General features: G+C 45.0%; 1 long non-coding RNA gene and 1 other non-coding gene across 2 annotated transcripts; both read left to right on the forward strand.

Annotated features, from left to right (window-relative positions):
* The first annotated feature begins 3155 nt into the window (after positions 1-3155).
* Positions 3156-5984, forward strand: LOC123648133. The gene is made up of 2 exons (XR_006738506.1): positions 3156-3404; positions 5800-5984. It is a non-coding gene; the product is annotated as an uncharacterized LOC123648133 (long non-coding RNA).
* On the forward strand, positions 5645-5714 carry LOC123648745. The gene has a single exon (XR_006738760.1). It is a non-coding gene; the product is annotated as a small nucleolar RNA SNORD123 (small nucleolar RNA).
* Positions 5985-11977: the final 5993 nt, after the last annotated feature.

Genomic DNA, 11977 nt, shown 5'->3' on the forward strand with positions numbered 1-11977 from the left:
GACTCTTTAAAAATCACTGAGTTAATTAAAACTATATAATGATTCAGATAGGCAGCTCTCTCTAACATCAGGAGCATTTGACACAGTCCCCAAGGAGCTGGCATTTGTCATTTTGAGCAACTAGCACACAGAACAGAGAAAGGTCTGTTGGGTTTAATATTTGTCTCCCAGCAAGAGGCTAAAGAGATTCTGGAGCAAAATTTCTCACTGGATGAAATGGATGGGGCTTCAGAAGGCCCATAATCCTCTAAACCCTTACACAAAATTTGCATGAATGTGCATATGTTCATTTTCGTCCTGTGGCCAACAAGTTTTAACAGCCTCTGTGCTGGAAGTCTATGTTTCATTCTCTCCAGACATGGTGAAGACATCATTTTAAAGCGAAACGGCATTGAAGAACACAGGTTTATTTTTACCCAATTCTGAACATCTCAAAAACTTCCTTTGGACAGAGACAAGCTTTACCACCCAGGAGACCAAAGCCTTTGAGCTCAGCAGGGATCTCGCAGCTGTTTGCCATTAAAACAACCAAATAAGTCAGTGCAATTCGTAAAAGGCACAAAATGATTAGCATCATCCATCTTTGCCCTATTAAGAAAAGTACTTATTGGCTAAAAGCATGTAAAAGTAGGTGCCAGTTCATCCACTCCACAGTTCGATGAGTATAGGAATTCTTAGTGTGACTGCATGCAACATCATGAATGAGCTATTGCCAAAGTTTTCACAGGAGAGAAACTTAAGGAAAAAAAAAATTGTGTTTCAAATGAACAGAACCCTTACATTTAGAACTGTTTTTTCATGTAAAACAAACATAGAAAAAGAAATCTTTAGGGGGGAAATCCATATTTCTTTTGGTATAAACACAAGAAACAAGAAAGTTACTTCACTTATACATAACTTAAGGTATTGTTTGCTTTAACTAAAATTGTGAACTGGTCACTCAAAATAGTGCACGCATGATAAACTTTACCCTCTCCTCCATAATGAAACCGGCATCAATTAGCAAGAGTTCAGTAATCCGAATTAGGTATTGAAAAATCTTTCTTATTAAAGTCTGGTTTTGTCTTTCTGTCTCCTCACAAAAGAAAAAAATTGACTCTATAATTAATAACATATCTGCTGTTTCCAAACTCGGCCATCATGACAGAGCTTTTCTGGGTAATCTGTGACATACAATTGCCTTTCTTAAAAATAAGCTGCAACAATCCTTTGTAACTCCTGGTGTGTTAACTAATGTGTTCCTCAGAAAGCAGAACAGTATTAAACATAATTCATATCATCTTCACTCAATTTCGATCTCTTTCTGGGTAAATGCAACAGCTACAAAGAGAAGACAGATGCTCAGACAGGAAGAGTTTGCACTGAAACAGTTGTCTTTGGAAGGGGCCTCTAGTTAGGGACTCGTGTCTGGCAACCGCCTTCCCTGCCCGTTCTTCTAGCGAGGCTGACAGCTCTCTTTGGTCAACAGATCAGCTCTCCCATCCCCGTCCCCGCTATGAAATTACTGCAAGATCTGCCTGGTCCCGCTGCTTGTTGGCTCGGACCCCCCACCCGCTCGCGCAGGACGGAGCAACTGCCTGTAGCATCCTCTCGCCCTCTCGGAGCGCTCGCTCTCAGCGCCCCCTGCCGGGGATCCCCGGGACGCCGCAGACGCAGGAAAGTTAAATCCCAACTCAGGCAGCTGCATCCAGGTACAAAGCGAGGAAAGGGCCAGGAGGTGAACGCGCTTCCCGCCAAAGCCCCGGGAATCGGGATCTGATCGAGCTAGGCCGGGGACCTGGCGCCGCGAGGAGCGATCGGGGGCGGGTGGGAATCACTCCTCCACGACCGTTCCCCCATCTTGGGAGGAAGAGTTTCCTCTGGGGCCCAATCTGCCTCCAGCCCCGAAACCGTGCGCCAGGATATGCGAAATCCGTGAAGCGCTGGAGAGATGCCAGCGGAAAGGGGCTCGCCTGGCCGCAGCCCACCTGGCAGGCGGTTCCCCAGGCCTCTGCATCCCTGCCCTAGCCTCCTCCGTTAACCAAAGCGCTTGGCGGAGTTGAGCCCAAGTCCCACTGCCTACCGGTTCCCCTGCAAGGAGAGCAGGAAAACCTGCCCAAGCCGGCGGGGCTGCGAGGTGGCGGCTCCCGGACTGGCAAGCCCGGGCCGCGGGGCCCCCTGGCTCCTGACAATGCAAGCCTGGACGCGCGCAGAGACCTCCACTGCTCACCTTTCCGAGGTGTTGGGCAGGGGTCCCGTCTCGCCCACCGCGACACTCCAGCTCCTTACCTCCGCGTGCTCAGACCTTGGCAAAGGCGGGGACACAAACTTCCAACCCGTGCACTAGCTCAACTGTGGGCGCCCCCGCACTGATGGTGGTCCTAATCCCGTACGCGCAATCCCCGCCCAGGTGCCCGCTGACCTGCCCTACCCAACACGGACACCACCCACCAGCTGACCTCTGCTGCCCCCGGGTCCCAGCCAGCCGTGCAGCGCGGTTAGGGGTTTCAGTCAGGGCCACACAGGGACCGGGCAGGGGGTCGCTCACCAGGTGTTGGGCGCGCTCCTCCTGCCAGTCATCCAGTGACTAGGGCCCGGAGTGGCTCCGAGGGTCCTCTTCAGCAGCTGGCTAGGGAAGTCGAGGCAGCAGCCGCTGTCACCGCCTGCCACTTCCCCAGAGCCGCCCCCTACTTGCTGCGCTCCGGGATGCGGGTGCTGGCGCCGCTGCTAGGCGCACAGCTCTAGGGCGTGCGGCCGGCCGATGGGCAGGTAGGTTCGCGCCCAGCAGGGGCGACGGGCTAGGTGGCAAAGTTGGGTGCCGGAGCTAGCTACGCAGGGAACCGCGAGTGAGACAGCGGAGCGCCCCGAGATGAGCCCCACGGGCCGGGCCGCCCCTCCCCAGAGGGGAGACCGAGGGCCGCGGCCGGCCTGGGGCTGCGGATCCCACCCGCTGCGGGAGGGCAGCACGCAGGAGCTGGCGCAGCGAGAGCAGCCGCCGCCGGCGCCGCCTTCCCGGCGAGTAGAGCGGCGCGGGGCGGGGAGCGCGGGGCTGCTTCGCCCCGCCCCGCCCCGCCCCCGCCGCGCCCCCGCGGCCGCGCCTCCAGCTCCGCCTTCTCCCTGCCCGGGTGAAACCCGAGCGCCCCACCCAGCGCTGACCTCCCCGGGCCCCTCCCCGGCCCCGGCCCTTCCCGGGACCACCCGCCCAGCCCTGCGCCCCGCCGCGCCCCGGGCGCCCCATTCCCGCCTCCCTAACGCGAGTTCGCCTGAGCGTCGACTTTTCCCGAACTCCCTTCCCGCCTCGCAAGGACCTTCCGTGCCCCCCGCCCCCGTCCCGCCGCTCAGACGCGGCTGCACGGGGGCGGGTATAAAGGGCCGGGCGGCGCGGGCCGGGACCCGAGACGTGGCGCTGCCGGCCGCGGCTCCAGGTATGTGCGCGTCCCGCGGTTGAATCCGGCCTGGGGAGGAGGCAGGGGTCGTTCGGTCCTCCCGAACTGGGAGTTTGTGATTCTGTTCTTTTTTTGTGACATCCTCATGCGTGCTGAGCGGGAAACTCCTTAAAGAAGACTCAGAGGGTCGCTGCGGGTTCTTGGAGGAGCGATTTAGGGGTGAGCCTCCGGGCTAGGTCGGCTCAATTTCAGCGGATTTAGATCTGGGAAACTAACATCTGGCGAAGCGGGGAGGCAACTGAAGGGGCCCGAAGTAGCCACGCTGAGCGCTGAGAGAGGGGACCCATACAGAAAAAGTCAACTAGTGTCATTCTGGGGCGGATGTTACTTGTTGCACTCTTGCTGGATCTTGGGCCTTATCGAGTAAGTACTCAGGTTAAAAGTTTGTGACTGGAAAGCAAATAAAATACCTTTGAAGACTCCTAATAGGAGTGGATACTTCCTTGCAACTCTCCAACTTCTAAAGGACGCAGAAGAGTGTTGGGAAGGGGTCAGCCTCGTTGGGTTTTAAAAACTGCGAAAAGGGCGAATGGTAAAGTTACAGGAGTGTAAAGTGTGCGTCAAACTTGGGTTCGAACCCCTGAATGGCCGTGCATGACTCTCTCCCGCTGGGTGGGGGTGAGAGACAGTCTCTCTGGGCCCTTTTTTCAGCATCTGGAAAGGCATGAATGCCCCCTTTTCAGCACAGTGACTTAAGGATGCCCCCATGGCCCACGTTCACACAACCGCTGCTGGAGCCAGCAACGGGATGCTGGTGGGACTCACGATACTGGGAACGGCCCAGTGTGTCCATAACGGTTCCGCTGAGCTCCTGCCTAAAACAAAGAACCCATTACTGGCTGGAGTGTGTTATAGCCCGTACAGAAGCCACGCAGATCTAGAAGGACAATGGGAATGCCAACTGCCATCGATTTGTCTTTATTTTCTAGACTTTTTTTTAATAGAAGAATTAAGTGAAAGCAATTCTGAAGGTTTCCCTGGAAGCCCAGCCCATCCCCAAATTCCCAGTGTCTGGAACTAGTGAACAGGCTGTCTTGGATACTCAGGCCTTCCTCGGATTTCCTTTAAGACATCTGGGAGGAAGTGTCAGGAGCTGGGTGGGCCTCCTTGCCAGCATTCCTCCCTGGGTTGTGGTGGGGGCTCCCAGCCTGGTGCTGGCAGCTGCCAGCCCCTGGGGACTTGAATGAAAAGCGTAACACTTCTCCTTTCCAGAGCTTGGCACGTGGGCCACTAGCTCCATTCCTGGCATTCTGATTCTCTTGCCTACGTGGCATAGAGGCCTAGGGGCACTCCCTGGGAGAAAGAGGCTGTCCAAGGTCTTGCCCGGCTGCTTCTAGGTGTATGGGGTGGGGGTGGGATAGCTGCCTTGCACTTGACCCCTGCAGCCCCTGGATGGACCTGCAGAGCCTGTGTAGCCAAAGTGAGGAAGACAGAAATTAGATCCCAAGTGTATTTAACTAATCCTTGTTCTTGCCTCTCAACCTTGCAGTTAAAGGCAGTTATCCCTTTAAAAAATAAATCAAAAGTCTCTTGGCATATAGAGCTAAGCAGTGGGAAGAAAATAGCTTTCTATGCCCTAACCCAGGAGGGCTGGTAAAATAACCTTTAACTTGATAAATTATGTTACTTTGTGTGTATGTGGGGGGGGGTGGAGTTCAATTTTGCTGTTTACAGTCTACACCAAAATATCATTAAAAGAGATATATTTTAGTGATAATGAATTACAAACGTTGCTAATAAGAAGGGAAAGAAACCAAAGTATAGAGTGCATCCTTAGTTTAAAGTGAAATGGACCTAAGTGGATGATATAATTTCACCTTTTGACCTGGGGAAAGTTCTTGAACTTTTCTGAGCTACATTCTCTTCATCTGGAGCTTAAACAAACCTGCCTAGCAGGGATGCCAGTTGTAAGTTTTAAAGGAGTGAGAAGGTGATAAGTGTAAAATACTCAGCCAGGGCCCAGCACAGGAGTAGGCTCTCCATAAATAAAATCCTTTTAAAGTAGCCACAGATATTTCCTCTTTGTAAATGAAATTTCTTTTCTTTTTCTTTGAAAAGGCCTTGTTCACCAAAGAGCTGCCTGCATTACACTGCTTGTCATCACATTATAAAACTAAAGGTGATCATTTTTTTAAACAAAAATGTTTAGTTCTCTTCTTTTCAAAATAAAAGTGTGGCTCTGTCTGTGCTGTTTTAGGTAGAAAATCAACAAAACACTTGGTGAAAATGATGAATTCTGGGGCGCTGATTCATGTGACTTGAAAAACGCCATCCATTTCCTGATTCACCTCAATGTCCTTTCAGAAATATGAAGGATCTCTTATGTTCCTGAACTAATTAACCAGTCTTGTTCTGTCTTTACTTCTTTTCCTAGTGCTTGAATTTCAGCCACGTCACTAAACTGCCATCCCAGAGCAGAGGACCAGGAGGCAGCTGAAGAGGACATTCCCTGGAACAGATCAGGATGTTGCTGTGGGCCCTGAGTGACCTTCAAGGGAAATCTGGGTATCTGTGGTCCTTAAGATATGGTAGATTGTATTAAAATTGTGAAAAACATCAGCCCAGAAATCACAGCCTCTTGACATTTACGTCTTACCTGGATTTCCCTACCAATGAGCCAGGGGACACATTACAGTCATCATCTGTGAATGTTCTTTTTATGCCTCCGTTTTCCTTCTTTTAGATCCGTGGCATTTAAGAACTGACAAAACTGCTAGCTCACCTGATCAGTCCCATCATTTTTTTCTTAAAGCAGCTGGTCACTGTTGGTCCAAATGTGTAAAGTTTGACGTCTCACTAAGATTGCCTAGTGCTGCTTTTGGTTCATGTCCTTTAAAATATTTGGAAGACCCATGATTATGTCTACAGGTGATGCCGTGGTACTTCCCAAAGTTTTAAAAAATGAAGAGTCTCCAAGTGGAAAGATTTCAGGGAATTATCAGCTCCTACGCTTCACCATAACCTCCTTAGGGTTCTTTTACCCCAAGAAACACTCAATCCTGTTTAGCGTGGCAGCCTACTTTCTTGGCAAAGTTAAGCAGACTAGTTTTATTTTAAAAGGAGCAGCCCATAAAAATAGATAGAAAGAAAATAGTTATGGCACATGGGAGAATGAACATAAATGGGCATGGTACAAAGTGCAGGTTCCTGGTCCTTAAGTTGAAGGACCACCAGGTCAATCCACTCTGGCAGTGTGGGCCCTGGTGACTGCACCGTGGTCCCTTCTCTGCAGGCTGAGTTTCCACCAGGTGCACCCAGGGCCCGCCTCACACTGCCATGTCTCGTCAGAGGCTTGTGCTTAGCCGCTCCCAGCTGTTCCACAGAGGCTGACACAGAAGGTCCTAGCCCTCCTCCCACCCAGGTGAGCTCTGCTCACCTCTGTGCTCTCTTGAATTCATTCCACAAGGAAGAACTACGTTCCCCCACCTCATGGTCACAGTCAAGGGAGCATCCTGGTCAGTGCCCAGGAGCCACAGCCGTAACTCAGGGATACAACAACCACAGCATGTGTTCAACTAGATGTAGCAGGGGGAGGGTAGGTGTGGTTTTCAATACTTATTTTTTTCTTAGAAGAGTTTAGTGATTCTTTTGTCAGTAAGGACAAAAGAATGTCTTCTAATAAGACATTGCATTTTAGATTCAGCTATGTATCCAGAAAACCAAAGTATTTTACAAATCTGGAAGTGTTTTGCCTCGTCTTTTTGGTTAAATTTCTAGATACATTTTCTAGCAACCCAATTTCCTTAAAATAAAATTAGTGTGCTCAAAACAGCCCAAGTTACCTTTTATAAGTATAGTATGGGAAAGGGAAAAATGCTAAGCTTAAGAGGTTTTTGGAATACCTAAAAGGAAAGGCAGATGGTTTGTGGCATGGAGATAAAGCCTCCGTATGGTTTCCTGAATGTTATCTTCTGACGCTGAGCCTTGTATGTATCTTGAGTGTCTATAAGCAAAGAATGGCTATGTTTTTTCAAAAGATATGTTTGATAGTTATTAATCAATGTCCTCTATACGCTTCTGACTTTGAAAATAGAGCTTTGGAGGAAAATAAGTACCTTTGGAGATATATTTTCAAAAATAATATTCACCCTGATTAGATTTAGAAGCACAGAGTGCCTTAGTTTATTTCATAATTTACCAGGGAAATTAACCCATAATGACCTTGAGTTCCGTGAAAGGATTATCTATTAAGTGAAATTAAACCAATAGGCAAAATATTTCCTGAAGCAACCTTGAGTTCCCTGAAAATATTATCTATTAAGTGAAATTAAGCCAATAGGCAAAATGTTTTCTGAAGCTAATCAGTAGGGAGAAGAGCCATCAAGCTCCTGCAGGCCCTCCACACCTCACTTCAGACGCTCCCTTCCGTGCCACTGCTAGTGACATAATTCACGGTGTCAGCACCTCTCACCCAGAATACCCACACTCCCCCTTACTTGTCTCCCTGCCGCCAGACTCATTCCCCGAAGAGCACCACTCCCCCCACATCATCCTTAATAATACAGACCTAGTGTTATTCGAATTGCAGACGACTGGCTTCCTAATAAAAACTTTCTTGCAGCTAGATGAGGCTGTGAAACTCAGCCATGATCAATAAGATGTGAACTATGTGGGATTCCATGGAAAGCTTTGTTAGAGGGGACAGGCCACACATTAAGGATAGAATGAAGAGCCACACAGAGGCCATCCCTCCCCTTTGAGGAGTTACAGTGTGTTGGGGAAGTAGGGATCAATTATGGATCCCACAAGAATGTAATTATTAGCCTTGAAAAATGCTATGAAGGACAAATGTAGGGCTGTGTGGTTCCATCCATGAGGGCTCCTAGTAACCTCCTGTGGCCCACCTCTAACAGTGCCGCATTGAGGACTAAGTTTCAACATGAATTTAAACATTCAAACCATAGCAGACACAATCTTCTCAACCAGTGGGTAGTTTTCCACTAGTTGATGAAATAAAGACAATTAATCCAATAGAAGGCTAGAAAGGCAAGGAAAAAGCGACAGAAATGGAAAGAAAACAACTGTAGAAAAAGGCAGAACTAGTAGAAAGTAAGTATACATAGAAAATCCGATTGTATCAGGAACCAGATACAGTAACAAGATGGGAAAAAACAACAGGCAAATAGCAATCAAAATGAAGCTGGTTTACAAATACTAATATTAGAAAAATAGATTTCAAGACAAAAATATTTTTTAAGTAAAAATATTCAACATCTAGCCAGGTGTGCCGGCTCATGCCTGTAATCTTAGCACTCTGGGAGGCCGAGGTGGGAGGATTGCCTGAGACCAGGAGTTTGAGACCAGCCTGAACAAGAGCAAGACCCCATCTTTACAGAAAAAATAAAATAAAATAATAGAAAAATTAGCCGGGCGTGGTGGCATGGGCCTGTAGTCCCAGCTACACGGGAGGCTGAGGCAGGAGGATCACTTGAGCCCGTGAGTTTGAGGTTGCTGTGAGCTATGATGATGCCACTGCACACTAGCCCAGGCAACAGAACAAGACCCTATCTAAAAAAAAAAAAAAATTCAGTATCTAAAAAATTCAGTTTATCAGAAAATGCAAATGTGAAAGCAACTTAAAAAATAGCCTCAGAATTAAAAATTAAAAATCTACAGAATAAGCCATTGAAAAATCCACAATCATAGATGGAGCACATTTCTGTCAGTAATTGATGTATCAACAGAAAAAAATAGGAATTCAGATACCCTAAGAAAGGCAATTAATAAATGTATTCCAATGGACATATCAAATGCTTATGGAAGATTTACAAAAATGAAGAAAATCTGGGACCATAAAGCAAGTCTTAATGAATTTTGAATAATCAGCACCATGCAATTCTATTAGAAATTACAAAAAAAAAAAAAAAGACTTGTAAACCACATTTCAAATAACTGGTGACAAAGAAGACATAATGAAAATTTGGAAAATTTATATGCTATAGGAAAATAAAACATAAAACTTATGTGAGGCAGCTGAAGTAGTATTTACAGAGAAATTTAGCCTTAAATATTTATATTAGGAAAAAAGAACTGAAATTGACAAGCTAAATTCCACCTGAAAAAGTCAGAAAAAGAGCAAAAGGAATTAATGTAGTTAATATCAGAACAGACTATAAGGATACAATAGAATCAACAATACCATATCTATTATTTATTTAAACATATTAATAAAACAGACAAACCTCTGGCAAGGTATACAACTCCCTAGGAAACTTTAGCTTTAAAAAATTAAAGAAGTAATGAAAACCCAGATAAACTTATAACTATTAAAGAAACTGAATCAGTAAATACTTAACCAAGTAAAATAGACAAACAGGCCCAGATGGTTTTCTAGGAAAAGTGTACCAAATATTCAAGCATAGGCCGGGCGCGGTGGCTCACGCCTGTAATCCTAGCTCTGGGAGGCCGAGGCGGGTGGATCGCTCGAGGTCAGGAGTTCGAGACCAGCCTGAGCAAGAGTGAGACCCCATCTCTACTAAAAATAGAAAGAAATTATCTGGCCAACTAAAAAATATATATACAAAAAAATTAGCCGGGCATGGTGGCTCATGCCTGTAGTCCCAGCTACTAGGGAGGCTGAGGCAGTAGGATCGCTTAAGCCCAGGAGTCTGAGGTTGCTGTGAGCTAGGCTGATGCCACGGCACTCACTCTAGCCCGGGCAACAAAGTGACACTCTGTCTCAAAAAAAAAAAAAAAACAAATATTCAAGCACAATTAATCCTTACTTTATGAAAGATATTTCAGTGAATACAAAAATCATAGGCCAAACTTCAAAAATTCAAGAAAGTTTCGTCATTAAAAAAGATACTAATATAAATCACCTCATCACCAGATTAAAGAGAAAAAAGTGATCATTTCAACAATTGCAGATGATGCTTTGACAAAATTAAACATGTATTTATCATTTAAAAAAACCTCTTAGCTAACTAGTAATGGAAGGGAATTTACCTAATTTGATAGACTATGCAAAAAATCAATAAGGAGCTTGACATTTAATTATGAAAAGTTGTAGGCATTCAATTGAAACAAAAGATCAAGACAAGCATTCTCCTTTAGATACTTCAACACTGAAACAATTATTGAAAGTAAAAACTTTTAATTGCAGATGATATAATTATCTCCAACAGGAAACACTTAAGAAAATCTACAGATCAATAATTAGAATAAAGAGAAAGTTCTGCAGGTTCCACAAGACTGTTGTGAAAAACATATAAAACTAAATTTAATGACCCTAAAGAAGATCTAAAAAAGTATGCTATTCCACATTTATTTATGAGATGATGCATTATATAATATGTTGAATAAAAAATATTCATTCAGAAATATCCATGCTCCCCAAATTCATCCTTTAATACAAACGCAGATCTAACCAAAATCTCAACTGCCTTTTTATGGAATTTAAGGAGATCTTAAAATTTATAAGCAAAGCAAAAGCAAATTTCCATGAGTGGTTAAGGAATTTCTCTAGATTATTAGCAAGGGTGGGAGGCATCATATCAGTATTGTTTATAAAGCTATAGAAATTAAGACATTGCGATATTGGCCCAGAGGTAGACAAAGAGAACAACATAACAGAGCCCATAAACAGACCCACAGAGACCCCTTCTTGACAGGTGACAAAGTTGGCATGTTGGCTCACTGGGGAGAGAAGCTATTCAATGAATGGGTCTAAGACAATTGACAATTTATATGTAAAGACATTGAATTAGATACCTCCCTTAAGCCATTCATAGAAATAACTTCAAAGCAGATTAAAGCAAAAGCAAGAAACAAAACATTAAAACATTTAAGAAAACACATAAGAAGCTATGTGTTAATATATGACCTCTGGATGGAGAAGTAGTTCTTAAAATAAGATACAAAGACCAGCCATAAAGAAAAAAAAATCAATACAATAAACAACATTAAAGTTTATAACTTTCATATGATGATATACAACTTAAAAGCAAGCCATAGGCTAGGAGAATTTTTAGTCCCTATAAATGACCAAAGATGGTAGGCAGAATATGTTTTCAGAGTCCTACAAATCCTTTGGAAAAGGACAAAGCAAAAAAAATGAGCAAATGAAACAGGAAGCTCAAAGGCCAATAAGCACAAAAATGTAACATAATCTCCCTAATAATCATGGAGATTAAATTAAAACAAGGAGGCATCATTTCATACCAATCAGATTGGCAATAATGAAAAAGTCTGACAACACCAACTGTTATCAGATGTTGGCAAGGGGAACTGTAGAGGTGTAAATTGGTACAGTCACTTGGGAAGGCATTTTGGCCACTCTTGCAATGTTGAAAATGTACATTTCATACAGCCTGGTTGACAAGGTTGCATAAGGGACATGTAGTATACCGCCAGTTTACGTAGAGCATTTAAACCAAAACATAATATCTATATAATTTATGGGTACATACACAGTAGTCAAATAGCACAGAAATGATAAATACTAAATTCAGGTTTTTCATTTGTGGGAAGGGAGTGCAGAGGGGGATTATGGGAAGTTCAACAGGGCCACTGACTTTATCTGTGATTCTGTTTTCCATTAAAATGAAAAA

Source organism: Lemur catta, chromosome 12 (genome assembly GCF_020740605.2).
Source record: "Lemur catta isolate mLemCat1 chromosome 12, mLemCat1.pri, whole genome shotgun sequence".
NCBI classification, from domain to species: domain Eukaryota; kingdom Metazoa; phylum Chordata; class Mammalia; order Primates; family Lemuridae; genus Lemur; species Lemur catta.